Source organism: Cucumis sativus, chromosome 4 (genome assembly GCF_000004075.3).
Source record: "Cucumis sativus cultivar 9930 chromosome 4, Cucumber_9930_V3, whole genome shotgun sequence".
NCBI classification, from domain to species: domain Eukaryota; kingdom Viridiplantae; phylum Streptophyta; class Magnoliopsida; order Cucurbitales; family Cucurbitaceae; genus Cucumis; species Cucumis sativus.
Genome location: NC_026658.2, coordinates 11780273 through 11793014, shown reverse-complemented (window position 1 = coordinate 11793014; position 12742 = coordinate 11780273).

Here is a 12742-nt window from a genome sequence, read left to right as displayed (position 1 = left end):
TGATACAGTAGTCTAAACGCGAGGTAATGAGACCAAGCGTAGAGAACGATTCGGGATCCTTGACAAAATGAAATGATTTTTTAAGCATAAAGAAAGGTTTATTCGAAATGAAATAATTTTTCGGTATATTTAAATGATTTGATATTATTTTTACAAAATGATTATGAAAAGGTATTGTGAAAGGTTTTCATAAAACCTTAAAGGATTTAAAAAAAAAGTGGACCATTCAACTTAATTCCCATCCACTATCCTCTTGTCCAACATGAAACTTTATCTTAGTAAAACTTCTTGATCCACTATTTTACAAAAATATTCAAAACAATACCATACTACACCAAATGTGATATTTTGGTAACACTTAAAATGGTCAGAAATACCATTTTCCTGACTTTTTTTTCATCGACCATTAAAGAAAAAGTATAGATGATGTTTCACAAAAACTTCCAAACCATTGTGTTAGTTATCGTTTTGGATGAGGGTTGGGGTAGAGCATCAATACTCAAAGGTTGTTAAGAATTAAGACCTAAGACTTGAAAACGAAACCGCCTGCCTGGTTGACAACAACACCATCCCACTAGAGTGCACAATGATGATTTATTGCATTAAGAAGAAGATGGCAGTTAACCTTAGCGCCATAATCAGAACCTCAATCCTCCCTTTGATGAAAGCACCTAAAGGTGTCATGCCTTTCCCCTCTACCACATTCAAGCTCTTTGTCTAACACTACAAGAAATGAGGACTCTCTCGATGCATAAAATCATTGGGAGATATATAAAAAGCGTCAGAAAAGCCTTTTCTTACGCACTAATATATGTCGGAACACAAGTGAGGAAAAATGTATCGGGAGAGGAACTCTCGATGCACAATGTTGTGCGTTGAGGGTTTCTAGACATCTTCTGACGTTGTATGAACGTCGAAGATGTTGTCAATATAGCATCGAGAGATGTCTAGGAACCATGCGTCGGGAGATCCTCTATTTTTTTAAAAAAAAAATAACTTCATTTAATTCCTAAATTCAAATTGAAAATTTTAAATTCAAACTCAACTTCAACACTTCAACCTCAACTTCAACACTTCAATCTCAACTTCAACACTTCAAATTCAAATTTCTAAAACCTACAACTAATTCAAAATTCTAACAACACTTGAAATTAAATTTCATTACTAAAACTTACAACTAATTCAAAATCTAAATACTAAAACTAATTTGAAATCTAAAATCTAACACCTAAAACAAATTTGAAATCTAAATACTAAAACTAATTAACTAAAACAAAACAATAACTAAACTAAACCACTTACCGATGGCGACGACGACGGGACGACAACAGGGACGACAATGGTGATGACAATGCCCTCTTCTTCTCAATCTTCCTCTCGGTCTCCCTCTCCCTCTCTCATTTTATTTCTCTTTATGTTTCCTTTATGTAAAGAATGGAGTTAAAAAAGACAGAGAACTCCTGACGCACGACGAAAACGTCGGGAATAGCACCCTATTCATGACCTGATTTGTTAAACGTCAGAAATCCCTAAACATATTCCCACGCAATTAATGATACGTCGGAAATCCCTAAATCTATTCTCAAAGTTGCTGCCACCACGTAAGAGGAAGGCGTTACATACAATTAATGATCTGCCCTTCCTCCGACGGTTCCTAAGCTTTTAGCTTTTCTGCAATCACCCCTTATGCATGTTCTCAGGCGAATCTCAACCAAACCATAACACTCCATCAAAATAAAGAAGAAGAGAGACACCTCAAAACCTTAAATAAAGTTAAGGGAGAAGAATGGAATGACAGAGAAGAAGAAGAGGCTTCTCCGCTGCCACCACTCCTCAAGAGGAGAAATGTCCATGATGACGCGTCTAACTCGTATAAAAAGGAAAAAAGTTGAAAGCTAGACGTGGCCATCGACCCTAAACCTCTTGCAATCTTACCCCTAACTCTCTCATTGCCTCCTCCAAAATCCAAATCCTTCAATTCCAGTCCTCATCCAAAAATTGAAACTCCCCTCATCAATCTTACCCAAGTCCTCTCGCATGTCTATTATCCTCTCACCACCAAATCCCCCATCATTATAACAACATCCTTCACCTCACGACCTGACCGAACAAGCCCTTACCCGATCAAAAGGGCATTGTTAGCGAAGAAGAATTCCTTAGGGTTGAGGAGGAAGACCTGCATCACATTCCTCTCCCTCCGCACACTACTATACGTAATTCCAAGGAGGAAGACTTACATCTCGCGTGTAAACACTGATACCCAATAATCCTTAATTCATCTAAAGAACTCAATAGGACATTAGGGGTTGATGTTAGGAGAAAGATGGTTTAAGATTGGATAGTTTAGTTGAAGTGTTATGGAAGATGTGTTAATATTTTTAAGATGATAAAAGAAAAGTGTCATCGTAACAAAGAAAGGCCTAAAGGGTGTTCGAAAATTGGCTAAGTGTTGGCTAGGGCATGTTGCATACTCTAGGCGGCCAAAAGTGTCAAGCGAACCTCTAAAGAGACATGTTGGGTGGCCAAAGGTTGAGATGTGGTATGGCCGAAAGGTGTCAAGACAACCTCTATAAGACAAGGCTATATGACCAAGGGTATGCGCTAGGCAAGGAAGCTAAGCATCTAGGAAATGTCAAGAAACTCTAAAGAAGTTAGAACGTGGATAAGGAATGTCATGCAACAAAGAGGTGGGCTATGTGGACATAGGTCATGCGGCCAATGGGGCAATTCAACCAAATGCTAGTCAAGATGGCATGGTTTGTTGAAGGCATTGAGAGATGTTTGGGAGATTAGGCGAGAAAAAAAAGTCTTAGGCATTCTTGGCAGTAAGAATTTACTAAAGAACCCTCATAGAAAAAGGGATATGCGTCCAAGGATGACTTAAGCAATATGAGGTAAGATGTGCGGTAGAGTACAAGTGGACAACATACAAGATACCTAAGTTTTGCCAAATAAGTGTCTTGCATGAGTGGAAAGTGGCAAGTATGGGCGTAAGAGGTGAGAAAAAAGGTTCAACCAAAGAGCATGCAAGGATCACTATATGTACAACTTTGGACGAATTATGTTAACAATCAACTTGTGTTAATTGGGTAACTCTACTTCGAAAATCTCCTAAATTGAGTGTAGTATCAGAGAAAGGCTACCAAGAAGAAAGGCATTGAAGTGAAGAAAGACTCAAAGGTCATTTTCAAAAAAAAAAAAAAAAAAACTTGAACAATGTAGAGTATTTTGAGCTACATAACTCAATACTTGGAATTTGTTAGTGACACTTTGTGGTAAGCTAGTGAAGACATTCTAAGTAAGTTTGTAGAAGGAATCTTATTGATTTAAGCTTCAAAGTCGAGTTAAGTTTCTGGTAGAAAAATCATATTTCTAGACAAGGCCATGGGTGGGTTGATTGCCAGGATGACAAGGTGAGATGAGCGTGTGTTTTGAGCGAAAGAGGTTATTTAGGCTTGGACATGCAAGAAGCATGTCCTGGCATGATCAAGCAGCCTGAGCCACGCGTCATTACACACTCTATTATGAAAGTTGAGTATATTGCTACTTGTGAAGCAGCAAAAGAAGCAGTTTTGTGAGGAAGTTCTTGCATAATTTGGAAGTTGTTCCAAACATGAACATGCCCCATCACTTTATATTGTGATAATAGTGGGGCATATTACTAATCCATTTACAAAGACTCTCATGGCTAAAGTGTTCGAGGGTCTTCTAGAAAGTCTAGATCTGCGAGTTATGTACATTAGGTAATCTAGGAAAAGTGGCAGATGTGTAATGGGTATGAGGATGCCCTAGTTTATTGTATTTGTATATACACATTCTATGTAATACACTTGTACATTTTACCATTTTCAATGTTAGAGGATTACTTTATTATGAACATCCCAAAGAGACGAGAGTTTTAGTCCAAGTGGGAGTTTGTTGGAATTTATGTCCTAAAACTCGTAGATTGTAAATATAATCCATTGACCATTGTTAATAAAGTGTTATTATTGTAATAATTGTTATTGATTATATTATTAGTTTTGTCTTAATAACTCAAATCCAATAAACTAACATCCTAAACTGTTTAATAAGTATTGAATAGTATGTAGAGACATACAGGATCAATGTTCGAGATCAGCTTAAAGGGTCTATAGTATACGGATAAGAATGGGTACCTTTATCCTGGTAACATTATGAATACGACTCACCTTGTATTTGATACAAATACAATGATCCAATGTGTTCATGTAGTTGACATGCGAGTGAAGGTATCCTATGCAATGAGATTGCAATTGACCAGATCGCGAAATAGTAACCACTTGGTGTTACTACATTAACTAGTTAGGTTTCTATTTCACTAGGATGACCTATATAACTTAGTCTTAATCTTGAGTGTATTATGAACTCTTGTTCGCGAGAGATTGTCCTTTGATTTGTACGAGTGAGAGTGGCTAGATCGCCGACTCAATAAGCTTATCATTCACTACTACAAAAATAGACTCTCTTGACGTTTTTAAACTGTCAAGAATCACTATTCTTGACGGTTTTAAAACCGTCGTTGAAGTCAGCGTCAAGAAAGTCAAAGTTCTTGATGGTTAATAAAACGTCAAGAATAGCGATTCTTAACAGTTTATAAACGTCAAGTATACAAATATTCATGACAGTTAAAAATCGTCAAGTGAATGAGTATTCATGACATTTAAAAACTATCAAGAATGTAATTTATGACATTTAAAAACGGTCAAGAACACAATTGTTTATGACGTTTAAAAAACGTCAAGAATTTACTTGTTAATGACATTGAAAAACCGTCAAGAATGTATTTGTTTATGACATTTAAAAAACATGAAGCTTGTTTCATTTTTTTCTAAATTATAATTTATTTATATTTTTGTTCCTGTATTGTCTCTATAATTCTTGTAGTGTGGCCCAACAATCTCATAAATATGCACGAATACAATTCTAAAACTTTAACATATATTAACATTTAATCATATATGTATGAACATTTCGAAAACTTTACATGTTTGTTTGATATTGTCATATACAAAACACTACTTCAGTCAACCCCAACCTAATATGATAATCCCAAAATTACAAAACCAATCCAACTATGCTATTCCAAAAATCACAAGACTACAATTCTAGTTCAAGAAACAAAATCTTAATTAAAGAAGCTTTGAAACTCAATGATCTTGGATGAATTTGACTTCAAATACAAACTTGGATTCCACAACCTAAACCAAAATAAAATAATATATCAAGTTAAGATGGATTCACATAGCAACATTTTATCAAATGGTTGCAATGTTTCAAATAAGCAACAATTAAAATTCACATATCGATTTGGCATCTATAAATATACAAACTAAAAAGTACCTAAATGTCAATTATTTACCCAATAAGGCTAACTAAGTAACCAACCTCTAATATGTTTTGCAATGAAAAAGGTTGCCATATTGTTAATTTGGCCATATTGTGAAGGCAACCTCTTAGATGTGTTTGTGAGAAAGGAAAGAAATACCAAAATAAGTATGGACTAAGATAGTATCAAATAAAGTTGAAGTTGAATTTTAAAGCTCTATTTTTTTCAAGATAGAGAAATTTCAGCTAAAGAGGAAAACACTAAGGACAACCAAGCAAAAAAGTCTAACAAATATCAAAAGAGAACATGCAGGAAAGAAAGAATGTAAATAAGGTTTTATCCGCACCAAGCAAAAAAGTCTAACAAGTATCAAAAGCTTCATAAGTTGTACTAGAATTCAAAGCTCTAAACTCTAAAGAATGTAAATTTCTTTGAAGAAATTTGTGTATAAAGGTCACACAGTTGAAAATTCAATACCTTTTCAAGAATGTTGTTGAGAAGATTATTGTGATGAATCTTTGAATCCAAATTATGGAGACAAGATAAATAAATGAGTTCTGATTCTAACTGACTGAATGAGAGTTAAGAAAATAAGAACATTGGAGTTGAATTATCAGCATTTATTTTAATCAAACTTACGATAGCAAACCAAATTATAGAGAGAGATCAAATGCTAGGATAAAGGAATAGTCTTACATTTGGTGAGTTCCCAAATGTTGTGGTAGTCACGAGAGTTATTCCACTCGAATTGTCTTAGACAAGAGGCTTCCATTCAGCAAGTACTGGTGAGAATTAAAGTGGAATGACAAACTTAAAAACACTTAATCTTTAACAAACTTTTCTGACTTTTTGCAATTACTTTTTAACACAAGATATCAAAACACACTTAAAAACCATAACAACCAATTACCATAAAACGGTGTCCAATAACAATAATTGGGTCAACCCAAACATCATTAAATTCTTGGGAAAGGTTGTGGACTAGACCTTCACCATCTTGCCCCTAAAGCAAGTTAAAGCTTAAGGAAAAACACAGTAGAAACAAAAATCATAAACTCATCAGTTAGATAGTATTGGTGGTCAAAACCTCAAGGTCTCACTTCGTCCATTTTATATTACCAAATTTGAAAATGATTTTTAATATATGATCATTCCTTGAAACATGTTGGTGTACAAGTGTGAATAAAACTAAATCAAGTTTGTGTTTTATGTTATTGTTTTTGACAGTATATTTATGTGCTATGCAATCCATGAGAGTATATTTATGTGCTATGCAATCCAGAAGGGGGAATGCAACTATACCCAATTCATAATTGTATTTGGAACACTAATGATTTTAGCACAAATTCCATCTTTCCATTCTCTAAGACATATAAACCTTATCTCCCTCACTCTATACCTTGGCTATAGTGCTCTTTGTCTACATCTATCCCTAGGATTAAAACGCAACATATTAAAATGCTCGTAATTAAAAATTCATACACAATTTAAATTAAATTAAACATCAAGACCTTCACGAAGATGAATCTCTGTTCATTTTTCTTTTTATTAACAAACAAAAGTTTTTAGGTCCACTTCTTTCAACAACTCTCCTCAAGGATCCTTAATTAGCTCTTTCCAAGTTCATAACCACTCTAGTCATGCAAAGATTAAGGTTCATTGGCCAATCAACAATTAATCTGTGATTAAGATATTATGAACATTATTCACATAAAAACATGAAAAGATTAAGAGCAGATAATCAGATGCATTACAAAGAATAATTCATAAACTTTGTCTACATCTATCCCTAGGATTAAGAGTTTAGCTACCCCATACTTCACAATCACAATCTAAAACACAAAACTCAATACAATACCCATAACAAAAAGTCAAGGAGAAGAAAAAGAAAACGAAGAAGAAAATCTAGTGATTCGTATTATTATAATATTGTGTATAACAGTATGTGTTTTTTAATATTCTCTGTTTCAAGCTCCAGTGTACCAAAATATTATCACAAACTCCACAATCCTTCTCTTTCCAATCCCTAAACTAACCAATGAATCATATTCGCACGCTTGGTAGCCTTGTTCAAAATATTATATATTACAATATATAATAACTTGTATCCCCCTTTTCAAGCCTAAAATGCAAAACCTTTCTTCCATTCTCTAAGGCATATTTCATCTTCTTTAATTTTGCATTCCAATTTTAAATTCCAAAATTACAAATTTTAATCACAAAGGAAAAAAGGAAAATTATTACCTTTAGAAAGGGAAGAAAATGAATGAGTAACCATGAAGGATTTGTAAACGAATAGAGGTTTAGTGAAAGTGGAATGCGACAGAAGGACGGTGAACGTGTTTACTCGTTTTCGAATAGAGAATGTGTTTACACATTTCAAACGGTGAACAGACGGACGCAAATCAACGAAGGTGAAGGGAACGCAAAGCATACGAACAATGACGGACGATGAAGGCAAATGAATGAAGGTGAACGCTGATGAACGCGAAGGGAAGTCTTTTTCGGCGATGAACGCAGATGAATGCACAGATGAACGCGAAGGGAAGGTTAGGTGAACGACGCTTTTGATTTCGGGTGGAGAAGGGACAAAGTCGCGGCGAATTAGGTTTAATTAAGAAAAGGGGAAGTGATCTAATTGAAACGTTGCGTTTTGTAAAAGAAAATTAACACAATAAATTTTTTGGAAATTTCTTGACGTTTTTAAAACATCAAAAACAAATTTAAATTTCTTGAAGTTTTTAAAAACATCAATGATTTTTTAGAATTATCTTGACGTTTTAAAAACGTCAAGAATTTTTTTATAAATTTCTTGACGTTTTTAAAACGTCAAAAAATTATTAGATATTTCTTGATGTTTAAAAAACGTCAAGAAAAAGTACATCTTACTTGACGTTTAATAAACGTCAAGAAAGTTGAAAATTGGCCTTTCATAAAAATTCTTGACGTATTTTTATTTGAAATCACATCTTTCTTGACGTTTTTGGGAAAAATCGTCAAGAAAGGAAAACTACAACCGTCAAGAGAGCCTGTTTTTGTAGTAGTGATTTTGGGGACAAGACTGAGTGGGGAGTTGGGATTATAATTGCACAAAATGGAATTCACTCATTTCCTACTTTAGGGTAAGTAGATGAATGTTAGCTTAAATGGTGTCTCCAAAACTTGAACAAAGGGCTCGTACCCTCTCTATGACATGAGATGGGTTTTTGTTTATTAGTAGGACCATAAACAAGTTGTTCATTAGAGGAGCACTGATTTTTAAGGATTAGAGGTAACATAGGGGTAAAGCGGTAAATTGGTCCAACTGGTGTTACAAACACTCGTGAAGGACTAACTTACTATTATTGGTCTATATCCATGGACACATAAATATATTTTTAGTGAGAAGAGTTCAGTTGTGAGTCTTTAGTGGAGTGTACACAAAGCTAACAAATATTGATTAATGAGTTTAGCCAATTAATCTTAGATCGTTGTAGCTTCTGATCTGTAGGTCCATTAGGTCCCTTTCCTAGCTCTTAAAGGGTAATGAGATTTATTTGTATTGGTTGTAATTTAAAATGTTTAAATTTAACTTGGGAATTAGTATAATGTATAGTGATACATTATAATATAATGTTGATCAAACTTTACTATATAAATTTAACTTTGGGGATGATTCAAAATTAATTTATGAGAGATAAAATATTTGAATGAGTTCAAATATTAATTTAATGTAAATTGGATTCATATTAAAATTATTGAGAGAAACTTATATTTGAATATGATTCAAATTTAATTTAAGTTAAATATAAGATAAATAATTTAGTGTTATTAGTTAATTGGAGAATTAATTAATAGTTTAGTTTAATATTATTTAATTAAATTCGATTTCATTAATTATTAACTAATTGATTAATGTTTAATTAATCAGTAGATTTGAAATATATATTAATTTAATTATTTATAAATTAATAGAATCTCATGATTCTCTTGTACTTCATTTTCTATTTCTAGAAGGAAAGAGAGTTATAATATCTAGAAGAAAACAATTTTCTTAAAAACGACACTAATGGTACTCTTTGCAATTTAAGCTCTCTTTGCAATGGACAGTCTTCAAAGTTTTTTTTAACCATGTTTCCAATGCTTTCCTTTCTCTCTCATGTTTAATAAAACCAATTTCTCTTAAAACCTATAGGGAGGCTACATCGTATCGAATTTCATACAACTGACGTGTTCATCGAGTTACAACAAGTGTCGCACAATAGTCTGTTCCGTGTTTGAAAAGTTGTGATTGTGACACGCTGCACATGAGGTTAGAACGAGACATGGATTGTGACACGCAAGCCCTACGCGCACCTGCCAACTTCTGCCACAATATTTTGTACGCAAGCTAATGTCTTTGGGCTGTTTTTGTGGTTTTTGGAAATTTTAAGCAAAGTTTTGATATTTTTATGATCAACGGGAATTAAATGGAATTATTTCCCATTATTTTTCATTATTTTAGATCTGAAGGAGATCGAACAAGTTTATAAGCCAAGGGTCCAAGCTACTCTCTATAAATGACAAAAATGAGTTTAAAGTTGATTTCTAAACATGAATTTACTATCAAATGTTTCAAGCATGCTTTGATGTTTGAATATTTGAGAATACTGACTTATAAAGTATTTCCAAAGCATGAATTTAGAAACATTTTGGTAAACATGTTTTTATTGATGAATTTACTAATGAAAATTATAAGCAATCATGATTGTGCTAAGTTTTCAAAATGTTTAAGCTTGAAAATAATATTAGCATGTTTTAGTGTATACCTAAAATATTCTAAGATATATAGCAACCCTTCGGGAGATATATTTCTGTGCATAGAGGTCATTTGATTTGGATATTCAGTAAATACCTAGCTTTCCATCATTGGTATTAGATAAGAGATGAAGACTTCTAAAGATGCTTAGTTTCCCATCTCAAGGGATGAGAGCCTGTACGAATGCCTAGTTTTCCATCTCATTGTAGTTATAACGAGATAGGGCACAATTGATGCCTAGAGTTTCATCTCGTAAGTATCGTATCACGGGATAGGGCTTCTATGCCTAGTTTATTGTTTTTCGTCTCGACGATTCTAGGTATAGCAACTGAAAGGGAAAGTTTGAGATAAGTTGTTTGAGTTTGATTTCATTTATGTTAAGAGTTAATTGTTAAATACTTATTATTTCAAAACGATGTTTTATAAAACAATCACTCATTGGGCTATTTAGCTCACTCTTTGGATAAATATCCCCATATGGATTACGTTGTTTGGAAAATTAAACTGTGCTTTAGTACTTCAAAGAAAACTTCCCTCCCATGTCCTCTCACCTCATGTCTGCCCCATTTGTGTTGATAACATGAAAAATATTTAGCACCTTTTAATTGACTATGTCTTTGTATCGAAATGTTGGTTCCGTCTTCTCCAAACATTCAATATTTGTTGGGATTTTTTGCTCAATCAAGGCTTATTCTTCTTTGTTCTCGACCTGCTACCTATGATTTATGATTTTGTTTTGGACATATTATTTTATCATTTTGTTTGGTTTTATATTTGTGGCTTTTGTTTTGTTTTGTTTTTTGTTTTTTTTTTTTTTTTTGAAAAGGAGACAACCTCTTTATTAATATTAAAATAATAATAATAATTAGACAAAAGCTCATAGTACAAGAGAGTTATACAATGAACATGTAACCATGGATCAGGGGGTGCACCTTGGCATCTCAACTAGGTTGACACCCCCATAGCACCCTCATCATATCCAACCAAGCTAAAACCCATAACAAAGGAGTAATGTCCAAAGGCAAAACAAACACAAAAAAAGCCTTCTATTTGTGGCTTTTGGTTTTGATCTTGTGTTGTCGCTTTTTGGATGTGATGAGGGCGCTAAGGGGGTGTCAACCTAGTTGAGATGTCCAGGTGCGTCTGTTGATCCTCCATCCTATTGCTCTTTGTATAATCCTCATGACATTGAGCTTTGTCTCTTCATTTTTCAATATTAATAATAGTGAAACTCATATCCTCTTTTTTTTAAAAAAAAACATGGGTTAATTTGATAAAAGTGTTGCTAGCAGAGATTTGGTTTGAGCACAACCAACACATTTTCCATGATAACAAAAGGGATTTGCGTGGTGAAAATAGATCTATTAGATCTCTTGGAGCAATAAAAAAGAAATAAGATCTTTATGTGAAAGTCGAACTTTTTTTTTATGGAGCATTGTGAAGAAAGGCCTTTACTTTTGGGCAACATTGGAATTGGGGCATGGTTGTGCGCTTATTATCAAAAGTTGTCCCCTAACGATCAAACTGGTTCACTGTTGCGAAATGGTGGGTTAGTTTAGGACATGTCATTATTCTCGAACCTTCAGATAAATCTCCTTATCTTAGGGAATTAAAAGTTGTTCAACACAGGCTTGAAACAGACATGTATAGGGCTTCTGTATTTTCCCATAAGGAGCCAATGATTGATTATATATTGGTTTGTTTTGCAAAGGGAAAGATTTCCCTAACACGTATTGTAAAAATATATGTAGTTGGCTAGTAGTGAAAAGTTAGCAAGGCTATTCATGTTTCTCTTGGTGTTCCCTCTCACTCATCTTGAAGCTTATTGTGGGCATTTTGTCAACTTACTTTGGGTTTCTTTTGTCTTCTGTTTTAATTAATTACTTCGTACTTATTTTACATTTTAGTTTTCATTAGTGCGTCCTGGATAGAGGATTTCGTTTAGCTCGTTGTTATTGTTGATAAAATTAAAATGCCAACGATTACAATTCTTGAGAACGGACTCATCTGTTTCCAATTCAAATGCCCAAAACTTGTTGAATGGATCCTATCTCGTTGATCGCGACATCTTGCTGGCAAAAGTATGCTCCTCCGTAAATGGACTCCAGGTATTGTCCCTAAATCCTTTGTTTTTTATTATGTTCCTATATGGATTAAACTAGGTAGGATTCCAATGGAGTTATGGACAGATGTCAGATTGACTGTTGTGGCTAGTGCTATAGGCAAACCTCTATCTTTAGATCTAGCTACTAAGGAAAGACGAAGGTTGTCACATGCTTGAGTATGTGTTGAATCAAATGTGGACTCTCCTATGCTTGCTGAATTTACAATTCACCATAGGGGAGAGGATTTCGTTATGACTGTGAATTATGAGTGGAAGCCTCGAAGGTATAATTTGTGCCGGTCTTTTGGGCATTCTAGTGGTAAGTGTCCTAAGATTGTGGAAAACAAAGTTCATCGAGAGGAGGATGTGAGCAAGGTGGTTTCAAACAAAGAGGAGGAACGGACAATTGTGTCTTGTGGATGTGGTGTTAGACGTTAAATAGTTGGAGGAAAGTAAAACTAATAGCTCCCCCATTAGGCATATTAAGGAAAAGGAGGTAGGTAATCGAGATGAA